This window comes from Struthio camelus, chromosome 18 (assembly GCF_040807025.1).
Source record: "Struthio camelus isolate bStrCam1 chromosome 18, bStrCam1.hap1, whole genome shotgun sequence".
NCBI lineage: Eukaryota > Metazoa > Chordata > Aves > Struthioniformes > Struthionidae > Struthio > Struthio camelus.
Genome location: NC_090959.1, coordinates 13,831,450 through 13,850,627, shown reverse-complemented (window position 1 = coordinate 13,850,627; position 19,178 = coordinate 13,831,450). Strand labels below are relative to the sequence as shown.

General features: G+C 40.5%; 1 protein-coding gene across 2 annotated transcripts in view; it reads right to left on the bottom strand.

Moving 5' to 3' along the window:
* Window positions 1-19,178, bottom strand: part of GNAS (GNAS complex locus) — a 175,739-nt gene that overhangs the window by 73,372 nt on the left and 83,189 nt on the right. The gene's annotated exons all lie outside the window — the stretch shown is intronic.

Below are 19,178 nucleotides of genomic sequence, written 5' to 3'. Positions count from 1 at the left end.
TAAGAAAGTTTCTCTTTAAACCTGTACCACAAATATATGCATCTAGAAAGATATATAGACTATTTTAACATAGTGTATTAGAAAGTAATAATGTAATGTTAATACAGCACATTAGCCTGTCTTCTTTACAGGGCTGTTAACAATCTGGCTCCTGCCACTCTCAGGGATCAGTACGCTGCATAAACAGCTTTATTTCTGAAGTGCTGTCAAAATTCACTCACTCTTGAACTTGCTGACGTACTAACTCCACGTAGCGAACGGTTGCCCCTGCCCATGTAAAGCACTGCCAATTAAGTGAATCCATTTGTGAGTATATTGTAAGAGCCAAACTAAAAATCTTACCAAAGCAATTCATTTGGCTCTGGTTTCTTCTCAGGAAAAAAAAAAGAAAAATCCAATTTCAACAGAGGTGCATCACAGTTTGCTTGCACATATTACAAAAAAAATGCAAAAGCAGAGGGAAGTAGCCATGGGCTACTACACCTTATTGTTTACTACACCTTATGGAAGTTAACGAAAATGAAAATAGCGCTCCTTGTCGCGCTGCCTCGCAAACGCAGAGCAATGCGGTCAAGACCTTTGGACGCAGGACTACAAGCAAAGAGGTTCAATTAAGATTTTGCCATCAATCCACATTACAAAAATTCTGTGGTTATTTTATGACTCAACAATAAGATAAGCGTGATTTAGCGAGACTATTTCTAACAGAAGAGCATGGAAATTATCTCAAAGCGTAACAGCCAGAACGGCAACAAGGCAGAGGCCAAGGCAGAGGCACCTGCCAATGAGGAGGAATAAGTGCCTAGAGTATCCGGAGTGAAGCTGAAATAATTCATATTAAAGCTACGACAAAGCACCAATCTTAGAGACAAGACTGTTAAAATGCAACAGCAAAACCGCAGGATATCTCTCGCAAATCAAACCCTTCATTTATATAACACCACAGAGATACTGCCGTAACTTTAAAGACGTTTTTTCTATCTTACAGAGTTCAAGAACAAAAAGGACTATTACATAAAAGTTCCCGTGCATCAGCTGGGTGACGGTAACTTTGTACATTCATAGATAGGAAATACGATTTAGCGGGGTCCTAATTTGTAACAGGATTGAAAGAGATTTTCTAACCACATTAATACGTTGCTCTTGATAACCCTGTCACCTCACAAGATGAAATGGTTACCCAAAGAGGTGGCGAGCTGACGAAACGTAGCCTAAAGCGCTCCCGACAGCCGATGCCGGGCTGGTAACACCGACAGCCTGCGTCTGGGGCATCCTGCCGAATGCAACACATCCTTGCTGCTGCCGGACCCAAAGTGCAGCCTCTGCCTCCTGCCACTGCCCTCTTTCTCTTGCAGCCCCTTCCCCTCACTTTGAAGATTTTTGGTTTTATTTCTCCAAGATTCCGGATAACACCAAATCGTACCACCAGGTTACCAATGACTGCTTATTATTGGAAGCAAAAAAAAAAACCCACAAACAATCAGAACAGATACTGCAATACCCTGTTCACTTTCTCTGTAAATGCATATTAAAAAAAAAAAAAGTTTGAATAATTTGGTCAGTACACACTTTGATTTAAAGACACAGTTAAAAATTAATTATGCTGCACCAGATCTAGTGGCAATTGTTTCTAAATGTTTTACCAATTTACTCAGTTCAATTCTACCTTGCAGAATAATCACTTGCACGCAGATACATAATATAATATATACAATAGACAAGACATACTGGGCTTCCAGAAATTCTCTTTTAAATGTTGGAAGAAAGCGCTATAAACTGCTTTACTATTGCTTGTTTTACTGCAGTACAGTACGTACCTACTCGAGGTACGTCTGCACCTTCATACACAGCCATAAACAGCTGAACATACCAGAGGAACATGTAAGTGCAAACAGACACCTATTTATGGGGTGACAGAAGCTTTCTGTCCAAGTTAAAAAGCAAGAAAGGCAAATTACTGAAGCTTTGACGAAACAATGAAAGTTACCGTCAAGAAACAACAAGCTGTCAGAACGCACGTATGCGAAAGCAGAGATTATGCTGCTTCTGAGCGTGCACAGGGGGTGTCTGGGGGCTAAGGGGGTCCTTCGCACAAACCGTCACGCCAGGCATCCCTACATACATACCCAGTCACCCCAAATTTTGATTCGTCCTACCTGTGCTCAGCGCGATATCCCCCACAGAAAGGTTATAAAGGCAGGTTTATCGTGCCCCACGGTGGCTGGCGCCGCAGGTTCGAGGCGGTGGGAGGGCGGTGAGCGCCCCGCGCCAGCCCCGGCCCGCGCGCACCCCTGCATGCGCCGCACGGATGCTCTTCTGGCCTTAAGCCACTTTGGGGCTCCCCTTAGGCTTTGCAAATTCCTAGGGAAAACCAGTTTAACTGGTTTTACAGTCCCTTTATACCTGTAAGTGGCATAAAGAGGCCATCACAGACCCAATATTAAGAAGCATAATTCTGCTTACGCGGCTCCATTTACCTCAACTAATTAACTAGCAATGGTTTAGGTAGGGAATGAAAATAAAAGCGTTCACAAACAACTCTGCAGTGCACAAGGTTGATAAAGGCCCTTTTCATTCATATTGTGCCATTAAACCCTTTAGGAAATTGCAAACTTGTTTTCTAGTTCTTCAGGGTTGCATTCAATGGATATTACATCAGATTACTTTTCTTGCTCTACATACAGATAATAAAGCATATTAAAATAAAATGTGTCTGCAAAAGCTTAGTATTGTGTCTTAAGATACTGGATAACACAATTAACAGGGCTCGAGTTTTGAGACTGCACTTTTGTGATCCTTTTCTTGGCTGGTATTGACGGACACCTATTAGAGCCAGCAGGAATCTGAGGATTCGAGTCAAACTTGCTGAATCATCCCCTTGCATTGTATAATTCACTTTATTTTGTGAGAACCATTTCCAACCGCTGCCAGGAAGCGCAGAAGACGTACTTGTTCTTTAGCACTGCGCCTGCGGTCACTACTAACACAGAAAAGGAAGACACGCAGGCGCGGGCAGGCAGCTTTCACAAGCACGCGTGTCCAGCCGTGCGACAGCACCGAAACACAGCACACGAGCCCTCTCAGCACGTGCTTTAAGCCGTCGGCTTGCACAGCCATCCTTCCCCGATCAGCCACCACGGTACACATAGATCAACAGCACTTACTGTTAACATTAGCATTTTTGCTATGCTGAACACCCGTTCATCCTTAGCCCTGTAGAGACTTTGCTTTAAAACACAGGCAGGCAACAGCAGCGTTGCTGGGCGTCTTGTTCTTGCCTTAGTTTTCAGGCACTTCCAAAGAACTTCTGTTCTAACTTTGAAAGACCAATCTCATTCGGTCGGACGTGCTTTGGTAAATGTCGGTATTCTGGTACCTTCTCCAACTCGGATGCGATATCAAGCTTTGCAAAGATGGCAATCAAGTCCCAGAGCTCTTTGGGGGTTCATGCACAAGGATGAGAGGAATAGCTCCTATAAAGGGTACATGACCTCATGGCTACTTTAAAAGAGTACGCAGTTGGCTAAGTGCCAACATTAAATGGAAAGAAGTCCCAAAATAAAAATGTCCGGAGCGCTGGATGCCAAGCCAGGATACGGCCAGGCCAGCCCCAGCGCGATGCAACGTATAGAGGACAATCACCAGGCTTATAGTAGAAGGAGAAAACTCTATAATCCTGGCAACACTTAAGAGTGAACAATTCAGCACAGACCACAGTTATTTCTGTTGCACAGGGAACATTATTTATTGCAATCTGATGCCACATATTTTGTCTTATTAAAATAAATAAAAAAGGATGTGCGTGCATGCAAAGAGATAAAGATGAATAAAATTAAAGCCAGCAAGGCAGTATCTCCAGACAGACAAACACTAAATCCTCCATTTTAATTCTATTAGTGTAATCACTGTTTTCAGCAGAAGATGGTCAGCCTTAAAAGTCTCTTGATTTCTTCAGTAATTACAATCTCCATTATTATCTGAAACACTTTGGGCACATAACATTGTAGGTAGGAGATCTGGAAGGTACTTGTCTCTCAGACTTAGACTGACCAAAAAAAAAAGGATTTTTATCCAAAAAAGCTGCTCGTCAGCAAGTAACATACGGATGTCAGAAGTACAACAGCACATTAACCTAGAAATAGAAAAGGGGACGGCCCAAACATGTGCAGCGTAGTGTCGTATCAAAAACGAGGTGAATTCTACAGAAGGTGTTTCTACAAGCATTCCCTGGAATTTTTACTTGGAATTAACTACTTTTATTCTCATTCCCTCTTTTCAATCTGTTCATTTAACATGACTATGAAGGACACTAAACTATGCACAGAGCTTCAACGACAGTAACAGAGCTTTCCGTTTTCTCCAAGACAAGAATTGAAATAGCTACTTTTTGGCTCATCAGGACATATATTTTATTTTGGCAAAAAATGTTTCTGCAGTCAAGATTTACTAACATAATACTAGAGGAAAATTATTCCAATATGTATGTGAAGATTCAAATTTAAGTGTAAAATGACCACAGAAATTCTTATAGATAGAGCTGATCAGGGCAAACAGAAAATGCCATGCGAGCCATCTGATCAGTACCAGTTAACAAGAGGTACCTGCAAAGGGCTATTTGCTCTCAATCTATAGTTTAAAAAAAGTACATGGGTTAGGATCAAAAATTCAAGACGCATGTTCCATCATGGAAAAGTCACTCCACCTCAACTACCAATTTCATCTTGAAACTCAGTTCCCTCATGAATCAAGGAGTGATACGAGGAAGGTGTCCCATTTATCCTGAGGTGAGCTGCAACATTGCTGCTTTTTACTGGAAATTTTGCTTTTGCTTCGCTCAAATCAAAAGTATAAAGGCCAATTCACAATTTTTCCTCTGTTTTTTTTTAATTCAATTAAATTCTTAGTGACGCAAAGACTTGCGTTTTCTGAATGCTGCAGGATTTAGTACTGACAGTTCATAACTGAGGAATGACAGTCTACAACAGGCCTTAATGACTTTGAGCTTTGCTGAAGTCTTGGTTCACAGCCATTTTTACCAGTTCGCTATGCAGCTCTTCCTTTTTCATTTACTTGAATAAGTCATACCTAAATAGTAATTTTCATTATAGACTTCACTAAGATCTAGATTTCAATAACAAGCTAGATTTGTGGAAAACATTTTAGATAAGTTTCCTGTTTCCATGTAAAAAAAAAAAAAACTCATTGGCAGAAAATTCTTACTCAAATCGCCAGAAAAAAAATTTGGTGAAATTTGTCAAGTATTGTTAGATTTTTAAGAGTTGTATTTGTGCATTTATACACCCAGACAGTGTATGAATTTACTAGGACTGGGCACGTAAACTGCATTTTTAGAACACAGAGTAAATAAACATCAGAAGGAGCAAATCTCAAAGTCTGCCCCTTAGAGTCGCAGCCTCATTCACCCAGAGGCAGGTGTAACCCAGGCCGTAACAAAGCAAGGTGCTGACAACTTTGGCTCTAATCCATCAAAGCACTTAAGCATATGTTTAATTTTAAGCACATGAGTAATTCTATCAACTTTAATAGGGCTACTCATGGTTTAAGTACTATGATGGATGGGGGCCAGCGTGCTCAGATCCTTTAAGAATGCTGCATGGCCTATGTTAGACGGAGAAAAAATGGCATTCTTCCACTCAACAATTAAGTTATAAAAGCTTTGGAAGCAAAATTTACCGTAAGTTGAGCACAACTCTCCTTATGTAAACACAGAGATGTGAGTTATTCTGCAGTCTTTGAAGATAAAACGCGATGCCAGCTCTCGCGAGCCAGAGGTGCACCTCTTCGGTTCACCCTTCTTCCCCTCGGACAGCTCTGTGCTAGGGCCACACGTGTCCCCTCTGCCCATCGCTCTGGGCGGCAAAAGGCAGAATCGCCGCTAAGAAACCCGACATAGCAAAGACTGATAAATTAGCTACTAGTTACACTTATCTTCTTAAATAAGATAATACTAGATACAGTTGGAAAACATTAATATTATACGCTTCCAAACATAAGCTTGCCTGTACAGACGCGGGTGCGACACGGTTTCAGCTGCCAGTGGTTTAATAGTTCAGTAACTCCACTGTATCATCCGTTATTGTGGAGATTCAAAGCCGTACATACAGCTTTCATACACATATAATGTGTGGCAAATTCAGATGCTTTGAAGTAAAAGTCAGCTTTCTTTAAACTTAATGGATATTTCATATAGTCAGGGTTAAGGATGTTACGAAACCACCTGCAGTGCCAACTTCTAGCGAAGGCAGTCTCTGTGTAACGGGGGTGACTTACTTGATCACCAGTCACTAGAAAATTTGGGAACTTGCGCTGTTTGAATAGGTCTCCAAAACTTGTTATCAAGTTACAGAAAATAGTTTTCTAAAGACGGAAGGGAACGGAAAAATCTGAAATATCTTTTACAGCCATTTTCCGGGAGGTCAAATCAGACTCACTAAGTAGTAAAACGCAAGAAGAATCTAGTTTTTTCCCTGCACTCATAACAAGTCAGAGAAGCGCCACAAAATTTTCAGGACTAAAGCCATATTGTCCCAAGTGTACAGTGATATTTAACAACTTCTAACATAGTATCAAATCATATCTGCTCTGAAACAAACAACTGAGGGGAAGTCAATTATACGATCCCTGCACACAGGGAACAATCCTTTTTTTTTTTTTTTTCTTTTTTTCCTCAAAAAGGTGAAGTTAGAGTTTCTGTGCGCTTACTGTCAAGTCCCAAGTAAACAAATGCTGAAGAGAAACATATGACTAACTGGGAAACAAATCTCTTTTGCCAAACATTTCGAGGTTTCCAAACTTATTCTCATTTTAGAGTGGAATAAGATTGAGGCTGATTATTTGCCTTTCCCTCCCCCATCGTATCATATAAATATACCTTATGGTATAAAAATAAAGCAGCTACACAAAACGTACTATTTTTCTTGCAGTTTAAGTTAGTGTGGCTCAAAACTCCTTTTCAGGAGCGGGGAAAACGAAGACCACTACTTGTGGGGCTGCCTTGATTCCAACACCCTCTCATACCCCTAAATTATGATTTCTCCCCTTCCTGATTGCTACCTCTCAAAATTTGGTACTGTATATACTTTTTTGCTCTATTTCTAAAGAAATATAAAACTAACATGCCTATTTCTTTCCTTAATTTGTCAACAAGTGTGACTGAAAGCAACTAGGTGTTCAGTTTTTTTTTTTTTTTTTTTAAACTTGCTGGTGAACATGCAGCAAAGCGAACACAAAAATAAATAGTTTTTGTGTAATTTTATTTTCGGAGATATCTTCAACAGGGGAATGAAATACTACTACTTGCTAGAGAGAATTTAAAGAAAACAAAGTACGATATCAGGGAACTTAAATACAATTAAAAAAAGGGAGAATGCTTTGAATCTAAGTTACTGTAGAGTCTCTAATTTTTGCCAGAATTCTCAACTTATTGAAAGTGTCTTCAATACATTTTATATTGTTACTACTGTAAAAATTTAATAATTATTCTAACAGTTTATAACTTAAAAAGCTTTTTAAGTTATCGCAACAGAGTTGTCCCAAGATTATTTCTGTATAACAAAGGAGTCGAACCGTATCTAGTACTAATTTCATTTGAAGGCCACCAGTATTAACATCACAGCAGTACTGCCTATGTACTACTGTACAATACTCATTACCCTTGCAGATAGGGAGTAAAAGCAAAGAGACTATGTCTCCAAAAGGCAATTCAGAAAAACTCTGATAAAAGTTGACTTTTCTCCAAAAAACACTGAGGAGGTCAAAGTATCATGGTAAGCTCCTCTACGTCAGGTGCCACCACCACCCTCTCATCCCCCCTAAAAAAGAAAGGAAAAATTAGACGCTGTTATTCTCCTCTGAATGAATTCCTCAGCATCACATAGACTGTGAACTAAGGCCTTCTTTATTTCAGGTCAATATGTGCTTTTAAGGCATCCTCATGTCTAACTATCGAAAGAGTAATTCCCACTGACAACTACCCCAAACACCAGTGAGCAGGTAACTCGTAACACAATAAGTCTACTAACACTCACCAGAAACCAAGCATCGAGCCCCTTCACCCCACATCACCCAGCCTTATTCTTACAGCTCAATCTCATGTTTATAAAGGATCGGGCCGGTAATGACACACGGATGCAAATTCTTGTTCATTTCTATGTAGTACAGAGCAATTATATCTTGACATGATGAGACAGCACTTAAACTCAACCCAGTTTATTTCCATTAAAGAAACGTAGCACAAAAATCAAAACTCCTGCACACAAAGCTCCAGGCAGCCTGACTGCATTGCTCTTCATACAGCATCTCCCCCATCCCGAATGCTACGACTACGTTTTTCCAGAGAGGAGCCTGTGCTGAGCCTCGAGGGCTGCCCACGGGCCGTGGGCTGCGATCCTCGCGGTCCCTGCACTCAGCCAAGCTGCCGCGGGGTCAGGGGCCGAACGAGCCTCGCGACGGCGGACCTAGCGGGCAGCTGGGAAAACCTCATGCAGATCCGTCCTCGCTCTAGGAGAAACGTCAGCAGCAAAAAGTCAGACGGTCTAACCCAACCCTTGATTTTTCTGGCCTTAAGAGATGTCCCTTCACTAAGTGAAATTCAGCCCTCTGCAGGTAGCAAGGGTAACACCTAAGCTGTCCTTGCACCTCCATCAACCCTGACCTCCGGGATGCTTTTCGCTACGTAAGAGAAAACTTTACCCTCTGGATAAGCACGTTGCAATCCCAAAGTTCTCAGGTACAATCGAGTTGGCTCAGTTGGAGCTAAGGGTGATTAATATCGTTAAGGTGGCCTTTAAGGTAAGAGCAAAAGGTATAGTTTAGATCCGTTAAGGGAACAGTTGAAGTATTCATGTCTCCTGCACGACTCACTGGAAACTTTGCCATTATTAGTCTTAAACGAGAAGTCAAGCAAGCGTGTTTCTCCTGACGCAAAAGGCAGTAAGCTTTAAAATCTGAGTTCTGGTAGTTTAAAATCTCCTGCTGTTACCAGTGACATCCAAGTCTACAGAAACTGTAAGATTACAGGAGGAAAAGCTTCCGTTTCAACTTAGTTGTGCATTTGCCAGCTTTTTTGGACAATCAGTTTCACCTTCCCCTGAAGAAGTTTTCCCTGTTTGTGTTATTGCCTCACAAAGTAATAGGAGTGAAAAAAAAATCACTGAAAATAGGAAATCATGACCTTAAAAGAGACAGTCTGCAAGTACACCCCAATTTAGGTCTAGATTCGTTTAAGACTAAATTAAAATTGTTGCTGTCAGCACACTTTCTTCTGTTACTCAGTAAAGCTTCAATGCATTTAAATAAAGATACCCTGACTTAGCTGTACAAGGTAAGGCCTCTCTCTTAACAGCTTAATATCTAACAAAGGAGTCGTTTGATTACAAATAAGTTTCCATAGAGATCAACCATGCTGAGTTTCAAAACCAGCAGTGGAGAAAATAAGCACAAGTCAAAAACCCAAAAAATCAAGTCTGTGCATAAGGAAATCTCCCAAAAGCAATTGCCTACCAAAACTGAGCTTGTCCCAAAGACTACAATGTATTGATAACAAGGCCATACTGGTTTCATTTAGTGCCATGTACCTCTGATGGTCTGGTTTTGTTTTTTGCTTTGGTTTTTGTGTGTTTCTGGTTTTTCAGATTTCTGCAGAGGTTATGTAAGTGCCTTTACAAGTATTTCCCATGTTCATGCTTTAAGAAAAAAAAATATTTTTGCAACTTACTTGTATATGCAATTGTAGCCAAAACGAAAGGACAGTAAATCCAAATGGAAGCGACACTTTGCCAGTTTCAGTTAAGCAGAAAAGGCCCAGGAAAAAAAATTCAGCGCAACATACTACTCACTATTAATACCATAACTACCTCGTTTGGCAATCACCAGTATAAACAGTGTACTTACACGGGTTAAAGCAACGCTTAAGCTGTTTCTAATTGTTACTGCTTTCTCCTCCGCACTCGCCCACCAGGGAGGAGACAGAGGGAAACTGCCACGTGCAGTCGCCGCACGAAGACCCTCACCGTGGCATCTGAGCATCGCAGGCTAGAGATAAATAACCTCATTAACAGATTATTTACAGAAAAGATATACGAGAAAAGTAGAAGCAGGTAAAATTTATAGATTGTAACCTACTTTCAGAGCATTCTGCATCTCTCTTGTAGCAGTCCTGTAATTTTCCTTTAAGAAATAATCAATACAAAAAAGCCCCTTTGTAATTCAAAGAAAGCACCCAGTTTTAGCTGAGCTTGGTTACACCGTGCTGAACGGAACTCAGTGGAAACCCCTCAGCTGCTACGAAACTCAGTCCAATTACATATTATGAATCATTTCTATCCTGATCTTTAGGAGAATAAAATGCCCTAACCTAGAACAAGCCAAGAAGACTTGCTCTTTCAGAAACAAGAACACTCAAAATCCAAATGCCAGAATCGCAGCCAACCCCCTCTCCAAAGACCAAACAAAAAACTGTGATCAAATCAGTCTTTCACCTGGAGTTTGTAAGGTTATTTTCCATTTTGTACCCACACTGGTAGGCATTGCTGAAGACTATATAGAAAATCAAATATGGAAATAGTTCCCGACAGTAGCATAAAGGTTTTTTCTCCCCAACGCAATACAGTATTTTTTTTTACGAGCAGATATACTAAGAGATATGGCTCAGAGTCCAATATATATCAGGCTGTAACTGCCTTTCAAGTACCAGGCTGATTTCTCTGATTATATTTAGATGCGATAAGAAAGCTTCTCATTTATTTTCCATTTATTAAAGTTTTGCACTACCAAAAGTGAAGATGATATAAGACAAATATTTGGAAATAAACATCAAATATTACCAGGCAACAACAACAAAAATACCCCTCACTTCCTTCCAAGAACAGATACAGTCATCATCGTGTTAAATCCACGAGTGAAATTCTTCAGCCAGGGTCAGGGAGCTTTGTTTCGGGCAACAGGCTCCATCGACCTGTTTTTCCTTCCTGCCTGACTTTAAAAGACCCTGTCAACTAAGAGACACCAAAATATGTATTTGCTTTCTAGCAGTCTAGCACTCTGTTGACAGAAAGGTTTATGACAATTTAAAGAAGTGCAAGCTTCTGTATTACTACTTCTGAAATAAATTTGCCCTGGATTAAGTCAATCTACTTCAAATTGTGCTGCGAGTTAACTGACGAAGTTTTTAAGTAAACAAAGTAAACAAAACGTTTAACAAAACAGGAGAAATCTTCCCTTATTACAGGGGGAGCTTTTATAAATGAATCTGAAAACATGATACACGTTTTTTCATTACCCGAATACTGTATTTCCCATTGTGCCCATTCACTTGAAGTGTGCACTAAGAGAACAATACTTTCACAGTTAATTTTACAGTACCTTAACTGTGTCACAGTAAACTATTTTTAGTTACAAAAGCTTAAGTGAGCTTAAGACTGCAGCAGACAGAGTATGCAACTATGTTTTTTAGGCATGCAGTTAGGAGCAACTTCTGAACTCCTAAGTTCGCCCTAAACAGATAGATAGAAACTGAAAAAAAACTCTCTTCTCAATTAAACTCTTGCTTTATAAGCCTTACAAAATCTACATCCGTGTCAAGCATTTGAATCTTACAAGATAACACCTCTTAAAAAAAAAAAAAAAAAAAAAAAGAATTGCTTAAGTTGGCAAACTGTAGTTTTCCCACACAAATTTCCCCTTATGCAGATTACTTCCCAGCAAACATCAAATTGAGTCTTCACTCCTTGTGGAGTTATTTATATTTCAACTGAGTGCAAAATAGGTACAGAACATCATTAACCTGATTCATTGGCTTCTTACTCCCCTCTTAGCGCAAATTTAAGCCTAAATGAATCAGGTGTAAAACTAGAGAAGGCTTGAAAAATTGCTCAAGTCAACAAACAGGTTATTGAAAGCAAAGACCACCAAAATGTAGAGTTTTCCCATTTAAAGTATTGTTATTAAAAGAAAAGCAGCCTCAAGTCAAGCCAAAGTCCCCCCGTGTGAGCCCGCGCGAGGAGCCGAGCAGCAGCGCCAGGGAGCTCCCGAGCTTTGAAAGAGGGAATCTGGAAGAGCGGTCAGGGAGCTGCCGAGCCTGAAACACTGCTACGTCGCGCAACCTACCACGATCCTGGATTTCTAGGGAACCCTACCATTAGTTTCATGAAGGTTCATCTACACCAAGATGTTTTGGGCAAACATTCTGGATCCAAACTGGGCCTCTCTCATGAAAAATGATTTAACTGGAAAATTTCCAAACAGCTCTCGTTGGGAAGCCCGGAAGTCGCAATGGACGCAGCGAAGAAACTTTCACTTTACCGCACTCAACATCTACGTAAATTTGGACATAACTAGTAAGAGGAATGACCTTTAACTGAGTTTAAAATTGGAAATTAATTATACCTGAATAAGCACATTTATTATCATTTCCCCTGATAAAAGGGAAGTTATACTGCTGTAATATAAGTCCAACTATGACAATGGCACAATTACCATGTCTTGGCCCTGATGTGACATTTCTAAACAGTAAGAGAAAAACAGAAGGTATAGTTTATACTGACAGTATATAATAAATTAGAACGCTAGGACAACAGAGAAATGTGAGAAATAGTTTGCTGATACTTAGCACATCAGTTAGTATACACAGCACTTCACTATAATTGTCCAATTAGTTTCAAAACATATGGCCCTGTAAATCTTAATAATACTGTTTAAATGAGAAACTTACACATAGTTGAAGAAAATAATCTCAAGAGAGCGTGTATACTCCTAGAAATTATTACATTGTAAATTATTTACACAGTATTACTTGGACACAGTTATCGATCCAACTAGCTGCTGCTTTGGCTGTAACAAAAAATATATTAAAAGCACGGAGAACCTGGAGATAACTTGGCCCTGTCTGCATCCGATCGACCTCAGGGGCCTTCCAGGTAACGCTAAGGCATTAACCAGGCATTAACCAGGCAGGGCAAGATTTGTAGTCTATTCACGGACAATAAAATAAAGAAATAGAAAGGGGAAAAAAAAAGAAATTTTAAAGGAAAAAAAAAAGAGGACTTTTTAGATTATTCAATTATTACTCTTTCTACTTCACATTAAAGGGGAAAAGAAACAGGAAAACATACTGAATGTGATTTAACTTCAGAATTTGTTATGAATCTGCTCCCTAGAGCTCCTCAAGCGCCAGCGCCCGCGACTAGCAACAGACCTGGACAGGAATCACTGCAAACTTGCCCTTTTTCTCATACTTTTCCCCCTAATCCTCCACAAGTAGCCACTTCTGAGACATGAAACCGGGCTACAACAACCATGGCCTAACTCAGCACGGCAGGGATTCTTAGAAATTCGCTTCCTAGAAACATCACTGGACTGAGATGTTTTCGCCCCTCCATCACAGAAAACCTCTGCTTAGTACCACAAATTGAAGCTCATTAACATAATTAAAAATAATTTGGGGCAATAATCAGTATCTATAAATTCTATAACGTATTATTGATAGCTCTGTAAAAAGGACCATTTCCTCTATTTCAGCAAGAGAATGAGCTTTACCAGCCAAGCGGTAAAACACAAGATGGGGGGAAGAGAGAGAGAAAGAGCCTGAGAAAGACAAATACAATAAATTGTTTCCCCTTCCCCACTCTGTTTATTTTAAAGAAAGGACCTGCTTTAGTTAAGAGCTAAAGCGTTGTTCTTTGGCTTGTACTTTTTACATACATGACCACGGTCCGTGGCGCGTCGCCAACCTTTGAGCGGACCGCGACCCTGCAACGTGGCATCCCGCACGCGGCAGACCCGCACCACCGTCCTCAGCTCTGTCGCTCCGGCGGGAAAGAGCAGCTCTCGGACCCGCTGTGCTCTCCCGATTCCCGGGTCGTGCGTCGCTGGGGGAGCCAGCCCTGCCCGCAGCCACCCGGACACCGTGCCCCTTCCCGAAACGCTCCTATCCGCCGGGATGAGGAAGGGATGACTATACCCCGCTTTAGGAGCCGTGAACGAGCAAAAAGCACAGGACTTCCCTCTGAAACGTTCAATTTGCTTTCTCCGGGAAAAAAATTAACGGAGAGAGAAGCCAGGCTGATTCCCACCACGCGCACACACGCATTTTCAACACACGCAAACAGTCTGCAGAAACGCGAAATACAATGTAATAAGCATAACTGACTATTACAATGGTCAAAGAACCTTCTTTTGAGAGAAAAACGCTAGCAATGAAAGCGCTACCTGAAAATTAGATAACAAGATAGATCTGCCTAAAGCGTGGGGATATTCACTGGCATCTCCTTTACAGCTTGCACGCTGAAGGTAAGCGGGGCTTTTCAGGCGTTCAGACTTCCCACAGAGCGCAACACAACCGACTGCATCTCCTGCATGTGCTAAATACGCTGGGGAAATGTTTAAATCATGTATTTTACTAGGTAATGTATAGTTGGTATTAAAGGGGGAAAAAAAAGCCACATCTCTCTAAAAACACAAGTCTCATAAACCTGGCCATAAACATTTTTATGACCAGTTTTTTTAAAGCACTGTACTGACACTGACTAGTCAATCCTCAACCTTTCCTAAGGGGTAGATTAAGTATTAAAGTACATCCAGGGTGTGGCATCGCACCATTTACCCTCGGTGGCAGTTACGCTTACATAATTAGGACAAATTCTCCTATCGGCTTCATCACTCTAACCGAGCAGGGTGTGCCAATACTGAATTTTACCAAGCGATCCGAGGGAGAACTCCCAAAGGACAACTGAGAACTTGAGCTGTGTAACTACACATCAAGTCACTAAGGGGAGAAATTAAAATAACCATTTTTATACTGCACAATTATCATCGTGCAGTATGCACAGTATTCAGGTAGTTAAAGCACTCTAGCACTGTGGCTCAGAGACTACGCCAACTATTTATGTGACCTAACTGTGCATTTATTATTACTCCATTAACACTTGAGAAAAGGGGGGCGGGGGGGGGAATAAGTCAACCGGACAATAATCACACCTCTGGCAATTAACATTCATATCCAGCATTAATATTCAGGAAATGTCCCAAGTCTCAGTCATTAATGAGTAAGTATCACCACACCCTGGAGTATTTTACTACATATCTGTATTGACATCATGAGATCCAAACTTCAAACGTAATTGCTTGCCGTTTTAAAGATCTTCTCAGAACTGAGGGACACCGGTTACAACAGAATATATACAGATACAGATATAGATATAAAAATCCACCTTTATGCCAAGGCAACAGACAACTGGAATCAAAAAGCTGTAGTCTCACCAGCTGCCAGTTCCTCAGCAGTCTGAAGGACATAGTAGGACGGTGGTTTTTTTTTTTTTTAATATAAACAAGCATCTTCTGGAAGATTAAGGAAGAAACACGTTTCTTACCCTAGAGAATTTAAACCTCAGACTAAGAGGGACTCCGTGGATTTAATGAGCAATCCTTTATTATTTTATCTCACGTAATATCTTACATCTGTTAAACAGCTTTCCAAAATATTTACAGCTGCACTCCTGGGCTTACATAACCCCGGTTTTAGTGCTTTTACTGAACAAAAACCACACACAAATCACTTCAGGAATCAATCGATTCACCAAGGTGCTGATCAAAACCAGCGACGCTCAGCATCTGGCAAGAATCCTGTCTCAAAATTCAACGGCAGCTGCGCCCGTACACTTCTTTACTGAATGTTTTAAGACATGAGTTAAGGGAAGTCCAAAAGGCAGCCGGCTGGCTGGTACCACAAGGCCCTTCGCTGGCCCGAACGCGGCACCTCTGCGAGCAAGAGGCCTCTGGCAGCCCGTCCCCGTCCGCCCTCGCCCACGGCTAAGCGCTGCAACACGTACACCACTGACTGCCCAGCCCTTGCACAGGCTCTGGAGAGGCCCTAGAACAGGCATTTGCTGAGGGGAGATTTGATCGGTTCCTCCAGCAGTGACAGGAAGGCACGCTAGCAGATGGTGCCGTGCATCGAACGGCGACGCTCATCTGCTCTCGCTGCAGTGAGACCTAGACGTTGCCTTCTAAGAAATCCGAATCCACTACATTTCCTCAACGGAGCTGACGGGGAATTCGCGAGTCCTGTGACGGTCAGGTGAGGTTCCACTGTCAGCATTTTACAACGCTTCCAAATGAAACTTCTTAAAGGTTTGCTTAAAGAGATAAATCAAAAACGTTCAGATTTCAATGTTTAAATGCTTACTAGCTTTTTCAGTATTTTTTCTGCATACTGAGGAAGAAGCTGAAATAAGTCATATATTTGCCTCTATGTCGCAAAAAGACATTTATTTTTGTGACAAAGATGATTTCCGCAAAGTATTCAGAAGTCTTTTTTGTTGAAACAAAAGCCAGACACAAAGAGAAAGGCAACAAGAAACTGTGAACGCTATTAAATTAGATGGTGCATTTGCTTGAAACCCTAAAATTTAAGGCACTGCAGTATATTTAATATAGTTCCATGCACAACTAGTATACAAAGGGTTAATGTACAATATGTAACGCAGCAGCTAATTGTCACAGGTAACAATAGTTAGAGTTCAGTAAGTTGGTAGAGGGATTACAGTGCAGTTTTATTACCACCTCCAACACTTTTCCTGATGTGCTTATTACTTTTTTATAGCATACTGCTCTTGAGCAACCAGTTTATAATATTTACCCTTTTAAAACTAGGTATATAGAGAATACATACATAAAAAAAAGGGCAACTAAATTTACATGGCAATACTGTGCAGCAGTTAACACATCACATACGTACGGTAATTATGCTCATCTTGCATGGACAGACCTACCTATAGGCCTTGATTGAAAAGACAGGTGCCAAAATCCACGCATTTTACACATAAAATAAAGCACGAACTAGGACTGGTTGTCTTCTAGAGGATTAGGGTAAAACACCACCACAAACAGTTTATGTATAAACACACTCACGCACATACCTTCCCTTTCTCTCTCTAAACTACCTTTACTAGCTGCAGCATATCAAAAGAAATTTTAGTCCAGCACAAACAAGCCTTAGATATTGACTGCGGTAACAGTAATAGATAAATCAGCGTGCCTTTTTCGTTTTTTTTAAACTTTCCAAGTGTAGTTCTTGTGCATGCCATCATTAATTTAACTTGTCCTTAAACCTAATACTATCTAGTGCTGTTTTTAATCCACATGTTAACAGCAAAAACTACCCTATTACCAGCTGACTCAAATTTACCGCAACCAGAGTTGGTGGGATAAGGTAACCCCCACATATGGCAAAAAACAACTCTTTTCAGGCATGCACGCTCAGTTGGATCTGTGATGCAAATGATTAACGTTTAGATTGCAATTCAAAATATATGTGTTCTCTTAATTACAGTTTAAAGTACCATAGTACCTTTAAAACATCTTCTGCTCCTACGGAAGCAGAACAGCAGGAAGTTGCTTTGCAATGATAAGCTGAGAATTTATACACTGACTATCCATTTTTTGTGTTTATCTGTATCACACAGAGAAGATGACTCCTATATTGTACTGTTTCTTCTTGTTCATTTTATCCAGAACAAGAGCAAAATGGGAGCCTCTTGACAAAAACCACCTAAGTGGCCATGCAGCGTGCAAACACAGACCCAGCACACAGCATCCTGCGCATAAAAGCCTCACTACGGAGGAAGCTTGTCAGATGCATGTATTTGTCTGCCAGGGATATGGCATGTACCATTCATAACTCTTTCTATATAAATAGAGCCAAGAATTTGGTATCTCCCTATTTCTGATTAATTTGCAGTACAGCCCTTCTTATTACTCCCACCCGGAAAGCAGAACAAGTGCATTTCCAAGGCCACCACCTTCAGAGAAAAAGAGTGGGAAGCAAGGCATTAAACTGTGCGACGGGGACCAAGAGTCCCCCCAACCCAAAACGCGTGGGATAATTTAATCTGTTCTAGCGCATCTCAAGCGATAATGGCACACGGCTCAGCAATTCCAGACAAACCGTGACCGAGGAAAGTGAGCGTTCACAATTTCAGAACCTGCTTTAAAAAGTGCACAAGAACTACTTACTGCTTTTTAGGGGTGAGCTATAGAACTTTAAAATGACTTTCACATATGGGCAGTTACTGGCAATGGTATTCTAAATCAGAGCAAATACAAATGAAGACAGTCTTAATCCTGTTACTTTCTAACTTGTTTATGTCCCTAATAATGTTTTTTCAGTCTGTCTGTGTGTAATATATAGTTTCCTTTTTGAGTTGAAACGAAGCTATCCTATAAACTTAAATATCTACAAATGGAAAATCATCACTTTTCTAAACCAGACTTCATTTTCATTTTGATATCCTTTCCTAGGGCAGTTTAAAGTACTGTCTGCTGCTCAGATCGCATTTCATACAACAGACAGAATAAAAAAATAAGCTCTGTTCATTGCTTCATCACCGTTACAGAATTATCAAATAATGAAGGACCTGAACACAATCTACCACACCTCTAGTTTGGAAGGCCTTCTAGATGATAAATATTTTAATGAAACTCACTACACTGCAGATGCAGCACAATGAAATGAATGGATCATGATGTCTGTGTAGTAGAAAACATGCAAACAAAAATCTTCCAAAATCTTCTGGCTAATCTGAAGTCCTATGGAAAAACAGGACATCAGTACAGGTCAGAGAAAGAAATACTTACACCAAACTAACTCCTGCCCTCTTGGGACTAAAGTCTGCCCTCTGCTCTATGAAGCATAAACCTAACTGTGCTTCCCTCACTGAGAGGAAAAATAGTCTTTATTTAATAATCTTATGATAGCTTGATTAATGCTTTGAAAATAAAAAGCACTATTTAAGTGCTAAATACTATTAGCTTTTTCAGAACATTAAGCTCCAAACTCTCCACTCCCTATTTCCTTCTCTCGTAACTCTCTTCATTCATGTCATCAGAAGGCATCTTATTTTCAGCAACAACTACTCACTTCATTTTTTTTTTTTTTTAGGGCTGCTGGATGTGCAGAACTACTGTTGAGGTTGCTTGGCAACTACAGAGATGTATCAGAAAGCGAGATAAGGTCCAGAATGAATGGAATTGAAGAGAACTATATTTGGTTTCATTAAGAGATACTAAAGCACTCAAACCATACCCATTTGAATTATGCATAATAACATGAAATTCTGCAATTTCTTTCAAAATGCAGACAGATTCATAATCACACAGAATCT